General features: G+C 40.4%; 2 long non-coding RNA genes across 2 annotated transcripts in view; one reads left to right on the top strand and one right to left on the bottom strand.

Moving 5' to 3' along the window:
- Nucleotides 1–3,633: 3,633 nt before the first annotated feature.
- The window catches only part of LOC103543761 (uncharacterized), a 102,125-nt gene continuing 82,013 nt past the window's right edge, over nucleotides 3,634–23,745 (top strand). Inside the window, exon 1 of the long non-coding RNA XR_011534991.1 lies at nucleotides 3,634–3,727. This is a non-coding gene — a long non-coding RNA (uncharacterized lncRNA). The remainder of the gene's footprint in view (nucleotides 3,728–23,745) is intronic.
- LOC103543753 (uncharacterized) lies at nucleotides 19,237–20,989 on the bottom strand. Its single transcript, XR_542985.2, has 3 exons — nucleotides 20,914–20,989; nucleotides 19,500–19,657; nucleotides 19,237–19,411 (listed from the first exon to the last, which is right to left on the bottom strand). It is a non-coding gene; the product is annotated as an uncharacterized lncRNA (long non-coding RNA).

Here is a 23,745-nt window from a genome sequence, read left to right as displayed (position 1 = left end):
CACTGGTGGCATGGGGGCTGAAGTGACATTTGCCCTACAGATGGCCCTGCACAGACCCCCAGGCTCTTCTCCCTTCTGGCTGACTGGGACAGCCTTACCCAGAGCGACCTTAGAATTCAGTTGTCGGAGCCACCACCAGCCTAAGTCTTTAAATGACTTCATGAAGACTGAAGCCGAGCCCCTCTCCCCCTCCCGAAACTTGGAACTCTTACGTGAGGGAGAATATAAGAAATTCTTTAAGCCACTGTGCTTGGGGTCTATCTTTTGAGGCAACTTGGCCCACCCTAACTCATACACATATACACATGGTAAGATGTCAATACACGTCTGAAGTGAATATAGAAAGCTGTAGAACAATATTTAGAATATGTACCGTTTTGATGTGCGTAAGTAATCAAATTTGGAGGAATGGACACCAAAATGTTCACAGTGGCTGGCTCTGGGAAGAATTACAGGGAGGATTTTGGTTTCTACATAATATAAATTTATAATGTTTAATTCTAAACAATAATAAGTATGTCTCATTTGTAAGAAGAAAAATAGTCATATGGGAAAAGTTGCCTTTAGCTTCATTTTACAGGAGCCAGCAAGATGTCCCCTTTCCAGCAATGTCTTATAAGAAACTTGCAACACATACATGAATTTCTCCTCAGAACACAGATGGAAAACTTTAAAAGAAGAAAGATACACCTTATTTTATGGCGTAGATGTATTCTTACAATATTATCTGTGAAATATACTCCTATTTATCAATCCTTGTTTTCTCAATGTCATTCAAAATAAAATTCAAGAGATGTTTGCCAGGAAGGAAACTATAACTCAGTTAAAGAGCAAGTTCACCTCTTAATGCATCAACTTTTGAAAGCATATACTTTAAGAAAAATGGTATATTTTAGTTATAATATTAACATTCATATAAGGTAAGTAGCAGTATAATCAATCTGGTAGTTATTTTTACATTTAGAAAAATATTCAAGACTTAAAGGAAAGACCACCTCTGATAACTCCTTTGAACTTGACAAAATGAAGTTTCTGTTAATACTCTCTCCCCGGTGTCATACAGCTTGGAATTGCCCAAGATACGTTGGATTGCCCAAGATGTGTGTTCTAAAGAATTAGGGGTGCATCTGGCTTTTAAAAATGACTTTTCTGTTGTTATTTTATTTATTTCTATTTTTTAAAGATTGGCACCTGAGCCAACGTCTGTTGCCAGTCCTTTTTTTTTTTTTCCCTTCTTCTCCCCAAAGCCCCCCAGTACCTAGTTGTATATTGCAGTTGTGAGTGCCTCTGCTTGCGCCACGTGGGACGCCTCTTCAGCATGGCCTGATGAGCCTCACTAGGTCTGTGTCCAGGGTCCAAATCCACAAAACGCTGGGCCACCGAAGCGGAGCGCATGAACTTAACCACTCCGCCGTGGGGCCAGTCCCATCTGTTGTCATTTAAAAAAAGAAACAAAGACACAAAAACACACAATAGGCAAGAAATCAAATTGAGTGGTAGAAAAATAATATTTCCTGAAAGTCATCATACATATTTAATGATTTCCCTGAATTTCAATGCTGTGAATCAGATTTTCAGTGTTATTAGGGGTTTTCCCCAAAGAAAAGAGAAAATATATTCATTTTATTTTAAGCCTATCTGAGTCTCATTTTCAGATTTCTTTTTAGGTCCCAGCCAAGGAAGCTGGTCATTCTTTCCATATCAACTCTCTGCCCTGCTCAACTTCCCACCCCAGGAAATCCACTCTCCGCCCATTCATTCAGCTTCTCTTAACACCTCCTCCCTACCCTCACGCCTGAGTGGGCTTCTCTCCCTTGTTAAAAACATCTCTGATAGAAAATCTGAGAATGAGTAGAAACTGAGCTGGAAGAGGAAGAAGGAATTTTTCTTAAGAAAAGCTAAATGAGTTTACATAACAAAGAGCTGGGAGGAAAAAGGGAAGTGAGAAAGAAAAAGAAACGAAGATGGCAGGGATGAAAGAAAGGAGGGAAGGAAGGGGGAGGGAAGGAGTCCAGAGGCCTGGAGCTGGACTTTGGGAGAGAATTTGTTTCTTTCTTATTGGGGAATGTGTGGTTGGTGGGCTTTGGGGCCGTGTGAGGTGGTAGAAAACTGTGAAGACGAGAAAAGATGATTAAAGTATTATTACTAGGATTTATGCATTGGACGACATTTAATGTTTCAGAACCTAGGCAAGGTTAAAAAAAAAAGCTGGAATTCATTTTGAAGGGTCTTGTTGGCTGTTTGAAGGATGCTTCTTTGAAAGTGGCTCTGGGGACCACAAACAGTGCCTCCCGCCCATAGCCCTGGCAGGAGGGGCCTATGCAAGTGGGGAGACTTGCTCTGATCTTCTCCAGCTGGAGCCCATACATGAGGAGTGGGCCAAAGAGATGTGCCCACCCAACACCCACAGCTTCTCCTTCTTAATCATACTCCGAAGTACTGGGGACCCCGGATTTTTCTGCCCAAATGGCCTCAGTTGATTTATAGGGCTTGTTCCAGCTTCGTCTTTGGGTCCCTCTTCCCAAGAGCAGATGTGCACAGCAAGGCACAGCACAAGACCCTTCCCTCTGTGGCAAGAGGAGGGCAAGCGTGGGCCTTGTGCGGCCGCCTTCCGGCCTGTAGAGCATAACATGTAGCAGAACAACCTTTGGAATCAAACAGACCTGGGTTCCCGCTTCCTTTTATCCCTACCAAGTGTGTAATTGTGATTGAGTCTCTGAACCTCCAGGACACTCGGTGTCTTGGATTATAAAATGGCAATTAATAATAGTAACGGATTCATTGCACCATTATAAAGATTAAATGAGAAAAATATGGAAAAATGCTTGTCACACAGGAAGTTAATTATCTTCAAGTGTTATACTTCAAACTTACATTAAATTTCATTCAATATAGTATTATTTGATTGAAGTTCATTCAATAGGCAATTTCTTTAATCTACTGGGATATTTTGAACATTGATGTGGTCTGCCAAGGAAAATCAAATTTGTGAGTCATCATTTGGTACATTTAGGACAGCTACTTTCTCTAAATTGTTTATTGTTAAGTGATTGGTGCTGTTTACTGCAGAGTTGTATTAGCTTCTGCTCTGCCTCCATTTATACTGCTGGCAGATGTTTATCTTCCATCCTTGGGCCTTCAAATGTAAGACAACTATCACCCAAACGAATTCATGAAATCCTGTGTCATTTCTGGCTCCTTGTAAAAGCCCAGCAGTCACATTGGAAATCAAAGTAAAATGTGACGAAGAGCTGAGAAAAAGAGATGTATGTGCTTACTGAAGTCTCCGGAATGTTTCTTGACAGTCACAAGCCATGTCTTCCTTTCTTCCTTGGGAGCACTTTATGAAGCAGTGAACCCAAGTTTGCTCAGAAGGGCACATGGACACACGGAATTGATTCGGCCCGGAGGAATTCTGCCCAAGCAGCTTCCACGCAGTCGGGGAACCAGAGCCCTGGGACACCAGCTGACGCTGCCCTCGGACTGTGACTAGTACAGTTTGGAGAGAGAACGCGCCAGCAGCTCAGATTCGCTTTCCCTTTTCTCCTTCCTCTTTCAAGGGGATTATTTAACAGGCTGTGTGCACATCCAGCACTAGCTCACTCTAATAATAACCCGTGAGCCTGAATCATCGTGCGTCACCGCGTGTCACGTGGAGTCCTCAGCTGTTTCCATGACTTGTGTGGTTGGCTCTCAACACTATCTGGAAACCTCTCAGAAGGTGCAGGTAATCAGTGATTTTAATTTTAACCATGCATGACGTGAGGGGTCTTCTATTTATCTCCATTGACGTGTCTTTAAAATATGAGTGTAATGATGAAGGAAATTCTGGGAAAAACTTCAGTGTGACCCCCTATAAAATAATATATGTAGGTACATACAAATGAATTTTAAATATATTCGTATAAAATGTATATTCCTGCTATACGCACGATCAATTTGCTGACACAATTGAGACGAATATCTGAATAGGTTATAACTTATTTGGTGGGCTTCTGGGTGCTGACAGTGTTCAGTTTCTTGATCTGGGTGCTAATTACATGAGCATGTTCAGTTTTTGAAAATCCATTGAACCAAAGACTTATGATATGTGCACTTTTCTGTACTATATTATATTTCAATAAACAGTTCTAAATATTTAATATTTAATCTTAGTGTTTTGAGGAAAAAATTAAGCAATTGCAATAGTGTACTAACACATGAATACATATATGAGCTGTATCAAAGATCACATACTGTTTGAAAAATTTACAAAGGCCAATAAACCTAGGTCTCTCAATTAAAGGGGGCTCTATTTTATTTTTTAAAAATTTCCCTCAAAACTAAAAATAACAGTTCTCATCTCCTCATAATTATAGATATGTAATAAATCGAGCTCTAAAATTACTCCTGTCTTTGGTCTTACACATTTTTGTTGTAAAAATCTTAAAAATTAAATTGGTACACACTCTGTGCAGGGCAATTTGGCAATATCTATAAAAATACAAAACGATCATGAATTTGATCAAGCAACTCTGCTTTAAGAATTATCCCAGAAATACACTGACAAGTCTGCAGTATTTTTGATACTTAGTCATTCATACGCTCAACATTCTACTGACATGTATTTATTGAGTGTCTGTCCTGTGATAGGTGCAGGGGATGTAGCAAGTTCTGGAGATATGTTAGTGAGCAAGACAGCTGTAGTCCAGCTTTGCTGAACTCTCACGAATTCACCTGCCAGAAGAGAACATAGATATCAAACAGCAAGTCACACAATTCATGATTTTGTTACACATTTAATTTAAAATTACAAAAAAAAACCCCCACCAAGGACAACTTATTCAGATTATTTAATTAAATATTAATTAATCTGAAATGAAGGAGAAGTACAGACCACTATGCTATGAGAACATGTAGTTAAAGGATGTGGACCAGTCTAGAGAAGTGAAATAGAAAAAAATTTGGAACATACGTTCATGATAGGTTAAAAGTTCAAGGATAGCTAACACATTATGATAAATTTGTAAATAGAGTTATACACAGCTGTCACAAAGAATTAGGTAGTTGAAGGCATGCAAATATGTATATTTACATATTATTTATCCAAGGTAAACTACAAATTTGAAAAAACAAGTTGTAAAATAGCATGTGCTGTGGTATTATCCCATTTTTGTAAATGAAAATAATTGTACAGTTTTTTAATCTATAATACATAATGTATATTACGTATTATATATAATATGTAATGTGTATAGTATCTATAATAGATGCATGTGTGTGCGTTTGTGTATGGCTGGCTGTTCACCATAATCTATTCTTACCTTCTTCCTGAGCACCTGTGTGGACATTTCCCAGCCTTCCTTGCAGTTAGGCGTGGTCAAGTGGCTAAGTTCTCAAAATGGAGTATGGCTTGGATTGCTGTGTCGGTCTAGGTTCTTGGACAGTGGGCTTACCTCCTCCACTTTCTCTTCTTCCTTCCCACCAACGGAACCTGGACTCGATGGTGACCCATCTCTAACCATGCAGACGTTGACAATACCGTGGCAGAACAAAGACTTAAAAGGAACCTGGGTCCTTGAATGACCATATAGAGCAGAATTTCCCCACCAGCCTTGAATTCTCACCTTAGCATTTTTAAAAGACAGACTTTATTTTCTTCAGCAGTTTTAAGTGTATGGAAAAATTCAGCAGCAAGTACAGAGACTTCCCTTATACTCCCAAACTCCCTCTCACTTCCCCGTTATTAACACATGCGTTAGTGTGGGGTATTTGTTACAATGGATGATTATTATTAAGGTCCATAGTACACATTAGGGTTCATTCTTTGTGTTGTACATTCTATGAGTGGTGACAAATGTATAATGGCGTATTTCCACTATTACAACATCACACAGAATAGTTTCAGTTCCCTAAAAATGCCCCATGCTCCACCTAGTCATCCTTCTCTCTGCCCCTTGTCCCCACCCTGTGTCCCTGGCCACTACTGATCTTTCTTCTGTCTCTGTAGTTTTGCCTTTCCCAGAATGTCCTATAGTTGGAATCAGGCAGTATATAGCCCTTTCTAACGTTAGCATTTTTACATGAGAGAAAAATCAGTCTCTGTGTTTTTAAGGTCACTTGGTCCCTTTGTAATAGTAGCTTAACCTTTACCCTAATGAAGTTAGGATAGTCATAGAACAAATTTAGAAGACTGTAGACTACATTAAAAGACACTTTGTCCCTGGAAGGCCTTATGGGGGACTATCACTTTAGGATATTTATTTCTACTGACAAACCCTCTCTCCTTTGCTTAACTTTATTGGCCCGATCTTGGACTTCCCTCTCTGTCTTTGCAGAATCCAGTTTGAGCAAGAATTCTGCTAAATCGGTTTGTGAAAATCCTTCCTGCTTGGGATCTGATCAAATTCCTCACCCCCCCACACCCTCAATATCTTATCATTCTGGCCTGCCTTCAGCAAGAATTCTCTCGAGTTGGTCTAGTAAGAATCCCCTTGACCCTGATGCTTCCTCTTAGTAATTTTCCATCCACTGACCCCTACCTGCTCCTCACATATAAATCCCCCCACTTGTCCTTGTTGGAGTGGAGTCTCCCCTACCACAAAGCCCCATTGCGGTAGCCCCCTTGAATAAAGTCTGCCGTACCATCTTTAACATGTGTCATGAATCATTTTTACCTTAACAGTACAATGTTTGAATTAATGATTACTTATAATTTTGTGATAAGATAAATAATACATACGCACATAGTTTTGTTTTTTTTTTTGAGGAAGATTAGGCCTGAGCTAACATCTGCTGCCAATCCTCCTTTTTTTGCTGAGGAAGACTGGCCCTGAGCTAACATCCATGCCCGTCTTCCTCTGTGTTATATGTGGGACGCCTACCACAGCATGGCTTGCCAAGCGGTGCCATGTCTGCACCCGGGATCCGAATGGCGGAACCCCGGGCCACCGAGGCGCGGAACGTGTGAACCTAACCACTGCGCCACCAGGCCAGCCCCACACATAGATTTTTAAATTGTCTTCTAAAACTAAATTCAGAGGGGTCAGAAGTGATCATGATATTAATATAATATGAGTTTACTATATAGTGCTATTATAACTGATTGATAGGCATTATACAGCAGAGGTCAGGGGGCTGGCCCCGTGGATGAGTGGTTTAGTTCCCATGCTCCACTTCGTCGGTCCAGGGTTCACTGGTTCAGACTGTGAGCACAGACCTATACACCACTCCTCAGGCTGTGCTGTGGCGGCATCCCACATAGAAGAACTAGAAGGACTTACAACTAGGATATGCAACTATGGACTGGGGCTTTGGGGAGGGAAAAAGAAGAAGAAGATTGGCAACAGATGTTAACTCAGGGCCAAACTTCCTCACCAAAAAGTATACCTTAAAAAAAACCAAACAGAGGTCAAAACCTACAAATATGACTCCCATATGACTCCCAAATTTGACTCCCTGCACCCATGTGTGCAGGCAGCTTAGGGCAAGAGAGTGATACAGAGAGAAGGCTGCTTTTAGAGAAACTGAGCGGTACGATTAAGATAGAGAGGAAAAGCTGGAGAGTGTGGCAAGCAAACCTTCACTGACCAGAGGCGAATTAGCTTGGAAAGGCTTCTATCTGAAACACAGTCACACAGAGGGACTTTTTAGATGGCTAAATAGAAAGCCACTTTACCCTGGAATGCTGGCCTGAATAATCCCAATGGTGAGGCTCTAGCTTTAGGGCATGGATGCTAAATTGTTTCAAGACAGTTCAAGAAATGTGAATATGCGTCACTGTTTTGCAAATACTTTTTATCTCAAGATTTTCTTACTTTGTCATAAAGGGCTTTTTCGCTTGTTTATTTTTAATTCAACAAGGCTGGCTGACGATGCATTAAGGAAAAGATGCCTTTTAAGGTTGTTATTGATATTTGTTAATGTTTACTGTTTGCTTTGGTGGGTCAAGCACAGTACTAAGCAAGTCTTACGTGTATTGTCTCATATAATCCACACAACCTATGAGGTAGCTACTAATATTAAACTCCCGTCAATCCTCTTAACAACCCTATGAGGTAGTTACTATTATAAAATCCATTTCCCAAGTAAAGAACTTTCCCAAGGACACAGAGCAAGTAAGTGGGCAGAGCCAGGGTTGAAACTTGTTTACAGGCTAAGCCTGAACTCCTAACCACGCTGCTTTATCCATAAAGAAATAGGATAGGTTCTTGAGAGCATGACCTCAAGAAGGAAACCCCCCAGTCACAGAAGCATAAAGCCGATGCACCTTAGAGATCTCCAGACCAACTTCTTCACTGTCCAGAGAGGGAAGCTGAGTCACAGGCTTAGTAGCAGAGTGAGAGCACGGAACTAGGGTTTCCAGACTCACAGGCCAGTTGTTTTCCATTGGTCATTGTCCTTGTAGAAGTTTGTGTGGTGGTAGTGGAAAGCATATCTAGCAACAGGAGAACGTCTTTGAGCCTTCCATGACTGGTGAAAGACACTGAGCTTTCTTCACAAGCACAGTCAGTTCCTTATCTCCCACCCTTCGCTCACTTACATTGAACTTTGTGGCTATCTGAGCAAGAACCCCATGTCTACAGTCATTACTGAGATATACCCATCATCGTAAGCATCATTTAAAACATTTCTAAATGTATAATCTAGACATAATGCGCTTGGCTAAGAGCAAGTTGTTGCCATGGCGCTCAAGACAGCATTCGCGGTGCACAAACATCTTCTTAAAATAGTTTTTCTAATAAAAATAGAAAGCTGAGAGAGCAGTGAATTTAAGTAGGGTGAGGGGATTGAAAAATAAAAACATCGTTGTGTTTCTTACTGTTTTCAGTACCACTATTTTAGCTCCTGTCAGTATCACGGCAGTCATCATACGTAGTCATAATACTGATATTGACCTCTGTTTTTCTGGTGTGTCTTCGGCCTGTGTTACTGTAGCTATAATTAGACAACCCTCAAAACTACTTACTGATCAGGTATGCAGGGCACCTGCTCGGTCACTGAACGTGCCTGTGTGGTCTGGTCAGGGGCACAGAAGAGGATGCCACAGATTGGCTGAGCTAAGAGGACACTAGAGTCACCTAGCCAAGACCCTTCAACAAAAATGTGCATGTGCTTGCACACACACACAACACATCTCTTTCTATATGAAGTGAAGAGATACCTGATTGCATTGCCAATCAGTGTGTATTTTTAGAAGTCCCCCTCCGGACTCCTCACAATACAATTCTGGGGAAGATAATTAATAGTCATCCTTGAACATGCTCAATGAATACAGATTTCTCCCCTGTTGCTTGCCAAGGCAGCTCCTCATTTGTTTCCCGGAGAAAGAAAAGGAAAAGAGGAGCCCCTGACATTCAGGAGCTGTCTCGGCATTCACAGCTCGGCCACGTTATTTTGCTCTTAGACATAAACAATCTCACAGAATATCAAACTTAGACAAGCTTACTCTGAGACCAGGATAAGATGAGACAAAGCAAGGCAACTTTGTCATTTTGTCTAAGCACAGACAAAACCAGGCCACTGTACAACGCACAAAACGCCAAACGTTCCCTCTCTTACTAAGTGAACGACTGCTGTGTCTGTACACAGCCATAGAGTTGCCCCACTTTTGGCCAGCATCTGACCTGGAGCAGACCCTCACTTCCTTAGACTTTCTCCCAAATCACCCCGTCAGGTTCTTTCTAACACCCTGGCACTGAGACACCCCACAGTTCCATGGGGTGTATGTTCTCCTTGCTGCATTGAGTAGTAAACCATTTTGTTCCACTACAGGTGTGCTCCTGGTGGTCTTTGGCTGGAGGGAATTGACCCTTTCATAGCATGGACTAAATGTTGCAATTATTTTATCTGTTTATTTTTTCTCCCAACTCCTCAACTAGAAGGAGACGTCCAGAGGATAGACGCCATGTCTACCTATCCTGTCCTGTACTATACTCAAAGCACCCAGTCCTTATGTGGAATAGAGTAGACGTTCAATGTTTGCTGAATAAATTAATGAACATGGAGGAAAATGGGACTAGACTCATATCCCCTCGCGTCCATATCTCATTTCTTCCTTCTCTCTCCTCTCTCTCTTCCTTGGTGTTCCCACATACATCAAGGAAGCTGGCCTTTAGGTGGTAACCAGCTTGTGGGGAGGAACTTGCCTCTTGTAACCACTAACATACACTGGAAAATGTACGGAAAACCTCTTTATAAACCATACTTATCATGTTACTCTTAGTGGTAATGAAAATCTTCCTCTGAAGCTTGGATTTCAACTGTTCCCAACAACTGATGTGAAGAAGTTTGTGTTTTTCCTCCTCCTATATTTTATTTCTTTTTTTTTCCCTCCTTCTTCCACAAAACCCCCCAGTATATGGTTGTGTTTTCTAGTTGTGGGTCCTTCTGGCTGTGCTATGTGGGACGCTGCCTCAGCATGGCCTGATGAGCGGTGCCATGTCCGCGCCCAGGATCTGAACCAGGGAAACCCTGGGCCACCGAAGCAGAGCGTGGGAACTTAACCACTCAGCCACGGGGCAGGCCCCTTTTATTCCTTTTTAATGCTTTATTGTTTTTCTCTTCTGTTATAAAAGCAATACCTATCTATTTCAGTATTTGGAATTTGGTATTTGGAAACTTTGGAAAATATAGACAATTAAAAAAGAAAAGAAATCCATCTCCTATTCTCAAAGCAGGTTCTTTTTCCCCAAATTTAATTTACGTCACCTCATGGTTTGGAGATTGAGACTCAACATTTAAGTATTTAGATATTTAAAAAGCAATGCAAATTGTGTCATGTTTGGTGATTAAGATAGGAATTTTGGGGGGCCAGCCCAGTGGCACAGTGGTTAAGTTCATGTGCTCTACTTTGGCCCCTGGGTTTATGGGTTCGGATCCTGGATGCAGACCTACCCATGGTTCATCATGTCATGCTGTGGTGGTGTCCCACATACAAAATGGCGGAAAACTGGTACAGATGTTAGCTCAGGGCCAATATTCCTCACCAAAAAAAAAAGAAAAGAAAAGAAAAGAAAGAAAGGAATTTGTGAAGATATTTAGTGAAAGGAACTAGGAATGCCAGAATCCTGCTCTGCCAATCAGCCAATCACCTTTTCTGCTTTGTAGGCCTGCTCATTCTACCTTGAATATTGGCCACAGGAAACAAGGTTTCTCTTTATTGATTGTGTCTGAGCTCTGGAGAACCTAAGTAAAGCTGGGTTTGAATCTGCACTTAGGCTGGAGCAATGGGATGGGTAGGGGTGGAGGGGTGGAGAGGACAGGAATGGTGGTGGAGAGGTGAAGAGCGGAGCGAAGGGTGGGGTGCTTCCTCTCTCTGAAGTCAGTCCAGGTCTTGTGGCCGGACTTACAGTTCAGGATCTGTTAGCCAGGACCAGCTGGCTCAGAAATACATATACGTATTTCTACCCCAGGAATTTTACTACCCTTCACCACCAAAGACCCCTTTTCCACCCTCGGTAATTCCTTTTATTATCTTCCCCAGTGGACTGTAATCCTTTGGGCCAAAATGCACATGTTGAGAGAGCATTGGTTTCAATTGCGTATCTCCTTTTTTCCCTTGCAAAATCGAACCATATATTTGTCAGGTAAAAATCATTATCAAAAATTTAACAATATAAAAATTGCTGAACATGTCAGTGTTGTGATTCTTACACTAATAACCAAAAACATTAGTTGATACCAACGAGCAATAATGTAAGTAAAATATGGATACTTTAGCACTGTTTCCTGCTATTATTTCTCGCTAAAATTCAGCAGTCACTCTGTACTTATGTATGAAGTTAATTGTGTGTTAGATTGATAAAATTGGACTTGTTAAAACTCTAGCATGTTGTAACACTCTGGTAACCATCTGCTCCATCTAATAAATCCCAGGAATCTCTATGATGTCATCAGCAGCCAATCAGAGCTTCTGTTGCCATGTAGTCACTTCACTAAATAACTGCTTACTTCCCACCGTGTTCCAGGTATGTACTGAGCACTGTCCCAAGGAAGATGAGTGAAACAGGCCCTTTCTGGAGAGCTTATAGCGAATCACCAGTGTGATAACCACACTGTGGATATATGCCAGTAAGAAGCAAAGAAATTGATATTTAACTAGTTTGTGTAACTTTATGAAATTAAGATTTTACTCATCTTTTAAAAATATTAAAACTATCTTTAAATCTCCATCATTATATTCATGAACTCCTGGTGGGAATCACTAATTATATCTCAAATTTCAGCAAATATTACCAATGTTTCATTAGATCAGAATCTCCATTCTCAGTTTTATTATGACTTACCTGTCATAAGATATTTGAAAATGTCTCAAATACATAAAGCTCTTAGTTATAAAATGAGAAGAAATATAATAATAAACTATGACGAAATTGTGAAAACATCTGAATTAAATGGTACTGCTTCTATAACTTGAGCGAAGCAATCCTTTCTAAGTGTCAAACTGGATCTGCAGGTATTGAAGTCCTTAGAGTTTTTCTTAAGATGGCCTTGGTTGCAAAACTTCAGTTATCACTGGTACAAACTTAGAGTCACTATTTTTTTGTGTGTGTGAGGAAGATTAGGCCTGAGCTAACACCCGTGCCTACCTTCCTCTATTTTATATGTGGGACACAGCATGGCTTCACAAGTGGTGCATGGGTCTGCACCCAGGATCCAAACCGGCGAACCCTGGGCTGTGGAAGCAGAACGTGCAAACTTAATTGCTGTGCCACCAGGCCAGCCCCTAAAGTCACTCTTTAAATTAAGATACTGTTTAAAAACCTTATGTATTAGGAACCCACTTTCTTTTTTTTTTTTAGATTTTATTTTTTTCCTTTTTCTCCCCAAAGCCCCCCAGTACATAGTTGCATATTCTTCGTTGTGGGTCATTCTAGTTGTGGCGTGTGGGACGCTGCCTCAGCCTGGCTTGATGAGCAGTGCCATGTCCACGCCCAGGATTCAAACCAACGAAACACTGGGCCGCCTGCAGCGGAGCGCACGAACTTAACCACTCGGCCACGGGGCCAGCCGCAGGAACCCACTTTCTATTCTTTTCTTTTTTGGGAGGGGGATCCTGCCTAAAGGAGGAAATCCACTTTCTATTCTTGACAAATGTCATTACTCCATTCACTCAGGTATCCAAACAATTAATGGTTGAAATGACTCCACTGGATAAACACAACATTTACTGGGTAATACACTGTGCTTTTAGCTGCACAAGGTTTTCAGATAAGTCCTAGAAATTTCCCTCAAAGAAAGCACAGAAAGACCTTGAGAACCAGCACTAATTAGATTCATCTTTATCACAAAGATCTCTTCGTGAGACTAAAATGGAATTTTCTTTCTTCCCGGGAAAGACTTGACCTGAAAAAGCATTAGGGCACAGCAACGAGCGTTTGGCCTGGAGTGCCACTGCCTTGGGTTCAAGTCCCTGGCCTGCCACTTACTATATATTCTGTACCTTTCTTTCCTCATCTGTAAAGTGGTGATAATAGTGCCTGCCTCATAAAGTGGTGTGAGTTTGAACTGAACTAATACGTGAAAAATTCCTAAACAGTGCCAGGAACACACTAAGGACTCAGTAATGTCAGTCATTATTATGTGACTGACACATAATTCAAAAGTATCCAGATAAAAATGATACTTCACGAGGTGGAGGTAATCAGATAATTCTGAAGTAATGGCTTCAGACCAGGTGGGCTGCCCCCCAAAGGTTTTATTTTTTTATTTATTTGTTTTTCAATACAGGTCCTTTGATCTTGGTTTATTAATTATTAAACAGAGATCCAACTGAGAGTGCCCTCCTTCTTAAGAGGGCCTTTCAGCAATGCAAAAATTGCTGTGGTTCAAACCTTGCTTTCTCAGTCTAGTGGTTTTTTTCCAAGTATCAAATAATGACTAATACAATTAATTGGTATACTCAGAACATTCTGCCTGTGTCTTCACTATTGTACTCAGAAGGAATCCATTAAGTTAATCAATATATGCTTATGGTTGGCAAGTTGCAAAAAAAATCCAATACTTCTAAGGTTGTGGTGAAGAGACCTCGGTTTTAACAAAGCTTATTGACTCACCCTTTATCTCTGAGTCATTTGTGACCGCCCAAACTCTTCCCAGTGCTAATCCTCTGCAGAGAAAAAGTCCAAGTAAATGATACAGTGTGGTATTTTTGAGGCTCTGACCTCACTTGAAGAATCAGAGAGAGAGGAAATCTCTCTTTGGAAAATAAAAAAAAAAGAGGACGCAGAGAAAGAAAAGGCACAGTCAAAAACAAGCCCTATAGAAAAAGAGATGTTGCCATTTTCCACCATTTTGAGATTTTCTTTCCCTATCCTCCTGCTCTTTTGTTTTCTATGCTTAGCCCTGGAGAGCGTGAGTACCTGAAATGGGAGGGAGAGAGCGCATTCAGATCTTTTTAAAAAATGGACTTAGCAATCTGAAAATGTTTAACCAGAAGATGTTTTAATGAGTAATGAATCTTTTTACATTAGGGAGATTCACAGCCACGGCAGAAGCTTTGCAGGCAAATTCAGTAGAGGGTAGGTTAGGAAGTCTTATGGACTGGTAATAAGAAAGACTTGACTATACTTGGAGGATTACTCAAATATCTCTCTGAAGATTGCTTCATTTAGACTCTAAATTTTAGAACCCTAATCCCTAACACCAGAAAGAGGAATAAACAACATACTAGTTTAGTTATTTGGTTTTTATGAGAAAAATAGAAAATGGTCAACTCAATTTACTCAGGTACAGGGGACATATATTTTATTCGAGAAATATGGCCATTTAAAGGAATGAGACACATTCTGAGGAAGGAGTAAGAGGATGCAAACCTGAGTGTTGATAATATGCCTAGTAATTCATTCTTTTTTAGTGGCTTTAGTGAGCTATAATTCACATACCATGAAGTATACCACTTTAATGCATGCATTCAGTGTCTTAAAATATATTTACAGAGTTGTGCAACCATCACCATAAACTAATTTTAGAACATTTTCATCATCCTCAAAAGAAACCTTGTGCCCATTAGCAGTCATTCCCACTTCCCCATTCCCCCCTCCTCTCTCCACCCTCCAAACCTAGGCAACCACTAATCTGCTTTGCCTCTAGAGATTTGCCTATGCGGAACATTTCAAATAAACGGGATCCTACAAATGTGATCATTTATGACTGACTTCTTTCACTTGATGTTTTTGAAGTTCCTCCCTGTTGTAACATGTCTCAGTGGTTAACTGTTGTTAATTATTGGCTAATATTTCATTGTGCCAGTATACCACATTTTATTTGTCCAGTCCTCAGTTGATGGACATTTTGATTGTTTCCACTTTCGGTCTATCGTGAATAATGTTGCTGTGGACATTCATGTCTAAGTTTTTGTATAGACATATGTTTTCAGTTCTCTTGCATAGATACCCAGGAGTGGAATTCCTGGGTCATACGGTAACTATATATTTAACCTTTTGAGGAACCACCAAATTGTTTTCCAAAGTGGCCGCACCATGTTATAGTCTCTCTCACCTGTAATGTACAGAGGTTCTAATTTCTCCACATACTTGCTAACACTTATGATTGCCTTTTTAAAGTTTTATTGAGGTATAATTCATGTACAATACAATTCACCTGTTTGAAGTGTACAGTTCAATGGTTTTTAGTATATTCACAGTTGTCAACCATCACCACAATCAATTTTAGAACATTTCCATCACCAAAAAGAAACCCATTTCCATTAGCAGTCACTCTCCATTTCCCACAACCTCTCTCCCCCAACCCTCGGGTGTCACTCATCTACTTTCTGTCTCTATAGATTTGTGTTTATTTCCTTTAAAGATAGTTCAGTAAGAAGTTTGAACTAATTGTGGTTTTTGATTTAAGTTTCCCTAAAGACAAATATTGAGTAACTTTTCACATGCTTATTAACCACTCCTATATTTCCTTTGGAGAAATGTTTATTGAAACCCTTTCCCTATTTTTAAAGTTGGCCTGTCTTTTTATTGTTGAGTTTAGTGCTTTTTATGCATTCGGGATAAGTCCCTTATCAGATATGTGATTTGCTGATATCTTCTCCCATTCTGTGGCTTGTCTTTTTCCCTAGTAACTTATTTTTTGACCACTCCTTATTCCTGGAAACTCCATGTCTTCAGTCTAGTTTGAGGCTACATCTCCAGATCTGACTCCCCTTCCTTCCTCCAACTTGAGCATCTTTACTTTCAATCTTTCCCATTTTTCGTTTTCAGGCAGACAGCCTAATAACCCACTCCCATTTTTCTATACCTCTTTTTCCCTAAAGCAAGCGGTTCTGGTAAATTTGCCTGCTCTAAGCCTTAGCTTCCTTCAGACAATGTGATCTCAGATCCTGACGTGAAAGCCTATAGTCTAAAGGCAGCAGCACTCCTTTATTTGTAACAAGGAATTTAGTCAATTTTTTGCTTGGGAAAGGGTTCCAGATATTTGGTTCAAAAAAATTTTCAGAAGGCTGAAGTCCCTTCTCTCCTTTTCAGGTTTTAATTTTGAACCAAGTTATTATCTGAGTGGTTGTAACACTGTTTTCATTGAGAATACGGAATAATTTTTACTACTGAAGAGTGGAAATATAACCAGCTATGTATGGTATGTCTAAGTTAATTCAAAAAATATTCCTAGTTAAATATGATATAATTAATCACATTAGTTATTAGTTCTTATTTGAAAGTGTAAGATTCGTCTGTCCCTTTTAGTTGTAAATGGACATATGAATATTTGTCTCTCTCCTATAACAAAGTAGATTTGATTACAGGTTCCTTGGGTTAAAAAAACGCACTTATGCCAAAAGTAATTAAGAACACTATAATCATGATATTTAGGAAAGAGGTAAATTAAATATGAATCATCTTTTAAAAAATACGGGGCTGGCTCCGTGGCCGAGTGGCTAAGTTTGCGCGCTCCACTGCGGCGGCCCAGGGTTCGGGTCCTGGGCGAGGACATGGCACCACTCGTCAGGCCACATTGAGGTGGCATCCCACATCCCACAACTGGAAGGACCTGCAACTAAGATGTACAGCTGTGTACGGGGGGGGGGGGTTTGGGGAAATAAAGCAGAAAAAAAAAGATAGATTGGCAACAGTTGTTAGCCCAGGTGCCAATCTTTAAAAAAAAAAAAAATAATGTAATTCAGTTATATTCTAGATATTTTTCAATCTCAAAAACATTTTTTGAAGATGTGCTTAATGGAGAATAGACATAAAATTTATATAACTAGATGCCTACTAATCTATTAGTAAAAATAATTACATTAATACATAGTATTTATAATCTCTTCTTTGTTCCACAGTTCTTAAAGTTTAATACAGTTGAGTAAATATTCTTCCTCTGTTTTACAGGCTGTGAAATGAAAACACAGGCTGTTGCAATCTAAGATGTAAAAGGCATTTATATACTTACATGTAGTAATTAAATATAAATACATATTTCTGCTTTTTTCAGTCTTTCTAGATATATGTGAACTTCCGCAAACTGAGAGGATTGATTGTTTTTATGAGGAAAGCACAAGTTCACCTCTAAACATTGATTTTTTCCAACAATCATGATATTAGTGGAAAGCTGAAATGGAGATTCAGCAGGGGAAAGGGAGGGATCATTCTTTTTGCAGAGCTTGTGATCCAGAAAATGGGCAAGTAACCACATGGTCCATCAGTGCATGAGGCTCAGGCAGTTGTGAATGCAAAGAAAAGAGGCATCCTACCCAGGCGTGCATGGAAGAATCATCATCTAAATTGAGACCTTATGGATGAATAAGAGTCCCCCAGGTGAGGTGTTCAAGCAAAGAGAGCAGTATGTACAAGAGCCTAGAGATCAGAGAGACAGGGTCCAGTTAGAGGACTTATCTTAGTTTCCAATGACTGGAAGACAAAAGGGAGACAGATGGTGAGTGTTGAGAGATGAGGGCTGAAGGGAAGCCAAAGGCCTGGCCACCAAGCCCACTAGGAAAAGCAATGGGGAGCCATAGAGGATCTTAAACAGAGGAGGATAGCAGGATGAGATTTGCAATTTAGAGATATAATTATAATGATAATAATAACAATAATAATAATGATTGCTAACGTTTATTGTGTCCATAACACGCCAGACGGTATGCTAAACGTTTTATAGCATACACTTTCTGATATATTTTTTAAGTTAGATTACTGTAGCTGACAATAAAAGTTATATACATTGTAACTGTCAGATAGTGGGAGGAGAAACATTTTAGTTTGCTTACATAGGGCTTTGTTTTATAATTATCAGTGTGAGCGCGGCTTTATGGGAAGTATGGACCCCAGCTTTAGAGAACATAATTTGACAGTGTAAACAAACAGGATACTTTTCATTTTGAGAACATAAAACTATTTGGGAATAGTGGTTAAACTACAGAATAGCTTTTAATTAACACAGAATGAATTATGTTTAATTTATTTCTCCATAGCACAGTTTTGTGTTAGCTTACTAACTGTGTGTGTGTGGTGTGTATGCACTGAGGTAAGCGGAGATTGGTGAGAAGGCCTTGGAAGAAAGTTACAAATGTGTGCCTTGAATTATGGAAGTGTGCATAAAGTTTTTGAGAAGACATAAAACTACCAGGAGGATAGCATCTTTATACTGATAGGTTTCTTAAAGGCATTGTTGAAATGAAGAGCTATGGAAATTATCATAAAGTTAGCTGGCAAGCAACAGGCTGGACATGCTCCTAGAAGTGACATTAAAAATATTTAGTAACCAATATGATACAAGCATTGATTAATCAAAAAGGACTCATGTCACAGAGCTGGAGGCTCCCTGCTGGTGTCTGGGTACTGGGAATATCCAGGGGTGCTGAAGGAGGGACCATAGATGCTAGAGCAGCTGGGAGACCTCGGAGGTCATAGGGTCTTCACTGTTTACCAAGGAATATGGAACTATTTCAATATTTTATTACCAACCAGTATGACCATACCCATAGTATTGGCTTAATATTAGCTGCACGTGTTCCTATTTTTAGTATGAATAGCAAAGCTATATAAAGACGGCAAGATGGTAAGCATCTGTACAAGGTACAGGAAAACGTGCTCAGAGAACACTGCATTTGAAAACAATCAGTAAACTTAACATCCCTCAAATAGACTTATGTTCCAAAGAAAATGAGTCAGAACCCCAAAACAGAATATAAGCAGAGCCCAACTTCAAAAAAATGTAGCATTCATCATAATGGAGATAGATTGCGCTCAACATTGGAGGACACATAGTTTTGGTTCTTCGCTAAATAAGGACATAAAATTCTCAGAATGAACTCCCACTTTCAAATGTTTACTGAGCTCTTAGAATACACAAGAGCATCGGGAGCAAAAACAACATTCTCCTTTAGTAAGGACATCTTCCTTGTCAAAGTGTATGGAGGGAGGTCACAGAGCAGAAATCGGAAAGCGAGATGTGTCAGGTCTGCCACTTGCTGCTGGATGATCTTTGAGAAGTTAATGTATTAGTTAGTATACTGGTTTAACTCCTTTACTAGAGATCAAAGCAACAGTGGCTTGAATAAAGTGCCTTACGTTATTTCTCTCTCACTTCAAAGTCCAAGTTGGCAGGCAGTCCAAGCTGGTAAGCAGCTTCGTGTGGTCATCTGAGACGTGGGCTTTGCCATGCCATCAGGTGGCGTGTTATCCGCATCGTGGAAGCTGACTCAACACCACATCTCCGTTCCTGCCAGCTGGGAATGGAGGCAACATAGCGCAGTGGAAGGCATGGCTTTGAAAGGCATGACCTACAACTTACACACATCAATTCAACTCACATTCCATTGACTATTACTGAATCACCTGGCCATCCCCACCTGCAGAGGAGGTTAAGAATTGTGGTCACCAGTTTGTCAGCTGTGTACCCAGCTAAAACTACGGAGGTTCCAGTATTAAAAGGGAGAAGGAACAAATGGATATTGGGGAACAATTAGCAGACCGTGATGCCTTTAACTATTCCAAGCCTCAGTTTCACCTTTGCGAAATATGGAGAATTGTGTTAAATGATCAGTGTGTAGAAAACACTTAACCCAGTGCCTGGCACATGTTAAGTCCTCAACAGTAATTAGTTTCCCTCCTCCCTGTCTTCATGCAGTGGTGGCCCCGGTAGTGCTGATAGGATTCTTGTTTACAGAGGGTCCAGCTATGTAAGAGCGCAGACCTGGTATAAGGAACAGTCATGTGGTGTCAATCTAGTTACTGTTTTTCATCCTGTGCCACATCCACGAAGTTCACAAGTTTTCCCAATGCACAAGGTTTACTGGTTTACTACTTTTGTTAGTTTTACTATTAAAGGGTATCTTCCAGGCCATCCCTGGTGGCCTAGTGGTTAAGTTTGGTGCACTCTGCTTTGGGGGACTTAGTTCCCAGGTGCGGACTTACAAGGTTCGTCTGTCAGTGGCCTTGCTGTGACACCGGCTTACATACAAAATAGAGGAAGATTGGCAACAGATGTTAGCTCCAGGCAAATCTTCCTCAGCAAAAATCAATCAATCAATCAATCAATCAATCAATAAAGAGTATCTTCCTTGAGCCCCTGGATCTCTTTCCATTTTGATGAAATGAGTGCAGTGACCTACAGGAAGCCTCTCTAGGAAATGTGAAAGATCCCTCTGGAACCTCAGCTCTGAGGAAGAGCCTAGAGCAAATCCTGCATTGCCAGTCCTTCAGCTTTTTCTCCTCCATATTCTACTTTTCTAAAATATATCCAAAGGAACTAGGCTCTGCTGGGGGCCATCATTCTTTTTCTTCTGTCCGGATGTAGACGTTAGGTTCCTGAGACCCTTTCTTTGTAATTATTTCCCTGACTTGTTCCAACGGTCTCAATATACTAATCTTAAGATATCTTCCATCTCTTGTTACTTAACGGAGAAGTACTGCTCCCTTCCTAACCATATTTCCCTTATTTTTATAGTATGTAGTCTCCAAGAAGGCCCCCGGTAATCCTTACCCCATGATATTCACTTTCTTACATAGTCTACTCTCGCTCTGAGTCAGGGCTGGCCTGTGTGATCCACAGATTATGGTGGAGGTAGTGGTTTGTGACATCAAGGCTAGGTCATAAAGCTACTGAAGCATTCGCTTTGCTTCTTTTTGGATCCCTTGGTCTGGTGGACATGAGCCACCATGCTAGGAAGACACCCAGAAGCCTCTTGGGAAAAGCCCATGTGCCAACAGCCAGCGACAAATTGCCACTCACGTGAGTGAGCCAACTTGGAAACAGATCCTCCAGCTTCGGTCAAGTCTTCAGATGATTGCAGCCCCCACCAACATCTAACTCTGACCTCACGAACAATCAAGCCATGCTCTTTCTGCATGTATGATCTATATACACTGTAAGACAATAAATGTGTACTGTCGTTTTAAACCATTATGTTTTGGGGTTATCCGTTACACAACAATAGATAACTAATTTACTATTGATCTTTACTCTATACTTTTTGAAATTGTCATGTGTTTCTTTCCTCAGATCTTCTCCCACTGTATTTGTTGTGCATTTCCCTGGGTGAATCACTACAAGTCTTCAGTCAGGGTGAGTGGAGTGCAAAGCAGACTGCAATCAGCTCTGAAGAATATTAAATTTCTTTAGGAATTATTTCTTTTTAAAATATAAGTTAGAGTGGATTCAAAGTTATCAGTATAATTCTCTTGTTTGATTCATCCCAGTTTGCCTTCGCAAATGGGAGGGAAAGGACCCTTGTTGCAGGCTGCAAGACAGAAGTGTTCACGACCCATATCCTGCCTCATCCATTAGAAACAGCTACAGGTGCATATCGTTAATAGTTGTAGGGCTAAAAAGTTTATTCCACCTTTTACTTTCTTATATTCTTCCCCCCATCTCAGTATATACAGGGGAGGGTAACATTTGTGAAAATTACATATGCCATGATAAATAAACAAATAAACAAACAAATAATGATTGAGAACCCATTCTCAGACACGTGGATTAAATTTCACATACAAAATGTACTTTCTCCTGTATCCTGTTGATCATTCCCATCCACAGAGACAGTGGTGGACAGTATGTATACAAGATCACTAAACCAGACTGTGGGATGCCTAACCCAGGCGTCCTAGTAATATTATAAGCATAAATTATATAGTTGAAATGATGGTGTGAAGATACATATTAATCACCAGTGCAGTCAAATAATGAGCTTGGCCATGGTAGTTTCACACACAAATTCTGATTCTCAACACGATTGCTTACATTTGGTCTTCTAAAATCCCTTTTTTCTTTTCTATCACTTTTCTTCCCAACTTTCTCTTTATTCCCAAAAGATTATTGTTTCTTCTTTTGGGCTTCCTTCTAGACGTACCCTTATTGAATTCTTTTTTTTGTTTTTTTAAAAATTTTTTTTTTAATTTTATTTATTTTTTGATTGAGCTAACATTGATTTACAACATTATAGAAATTTTGGGTGTACATCATTATATTACAATTTCTGTGTATTTTACATCATGTTCACCACCCAAAGACTAAGTACCATCCATCACCACACACACGTGCCTAACCACCCCTCTCGCCCTCCTCCTTCCCTCTTCCCCTCTGGTAACCACCAATCCAATCTCTCTCTCTCTATGTGTTTATTTGTTGTTGTTGCTATCTTCTATTTAGGAGTGAGATCATACAATGTTTGACTTTCTGGAATTCTAATAAAGTGATAATATTGAAACCACTGAAGTTAAGTGTTTAAACGTAATCATGAAAATGTGCATATCTTTGCTGTTAAAATCAACTCTAACCACCTCACATTGTAAAAAATCTCTAGGGGCTGGCCTGGTGGTGTCACGGTTAAGTTCACACATTCGCACGCTCTTCTTTGGTGGCCCGGGGTTCGAGGGTTTGGATCCCGGGCCTGGACCTACATACCACTCATCAAGCCAAGCTGTTGCAGCATCCCATATACAAAATGGAGGAAGATTGGCACAGACCTTAGCTCAGGGCCAATCTCCCTCACCAAAACAAAACAAAAGAAAACAAAACTCTAAAATGACTAATTTTTGTTCCCCAAATCACAAACACATATCTAGGCTTAGATTTCAAGTCGTACGTTGGCTAGCCCCGTCTCACCACTCTGCTTCTGCAGCGTCCACTTTCCCACAGCAAGCTTTCTTACTCTCCTGTTGCAGCCACATCTCATGTCCCGAATAGGGGGGCTCCACTGTCTCAGAACAGACTTCTGTCCTTTAGGACAAAAATCATCTTTCATCTCCTTAATAAAACTTTACTAGACCAAACAGACTCTAGCTATGGTATCCCTCAGTGTTCTTAGTTGCAAACAGCAGCATTTACTCTAAGGAGCTTTACATACATTAAATAACCTTAAGACGTTTGCAGAAGCCACCAGGAGAATCAGAGTCGAGCTGGAACAACCCCACATTGTATCAGGAGCCACTCCAAGGAAGACATCAATTCCCTTGAATACCACAGCTTGCACGAGGGATGCTGGGAACCCTGGCAAAAGATGGCTTCCACTGTGCACCTGCTTATTCCTGCTACTCCCTTCAGAATTTAAGTCCTGGGCCTGGGGGTGTGTTTGATGCATGGAGTTTAGGACAAACCCTGGACCTTGTTTCATGGGAGGCTGGGAGAATGAATCCAGGCTTCAAGCTGGGGAGGAAGGGCTCTTAATGTAGGAGCGTGTGTTGAAAAAGATGCTGGGCAGTGACAAACACGACAAACACCCTCTGTAGTCAGTAGCTCTTAAAACTATGTGTGCTGCCTTTTATTCAACTTGAGTGACATTAAGAGTATTAACTATTAATCAAACATGATTTT

The sequence above is a fragment of the Equus przewalskii genome, chromosome 30 (assembly GCF_037783145.1).
Source record: "Equus przewalskii isolate Varuska chromosome 30, EquPr2, whole genome shotgun sequence".
Taxonomy (NCBI): domain Eukaryota; kingdom Metazoa; phylum Chordata; class Mammalia; order Perissodactyla; family Equidae; genus Equus; species Equus przewalskii.
This window is presented reverse-complemented; position numbering and strand designations above follow the sequence as displayed.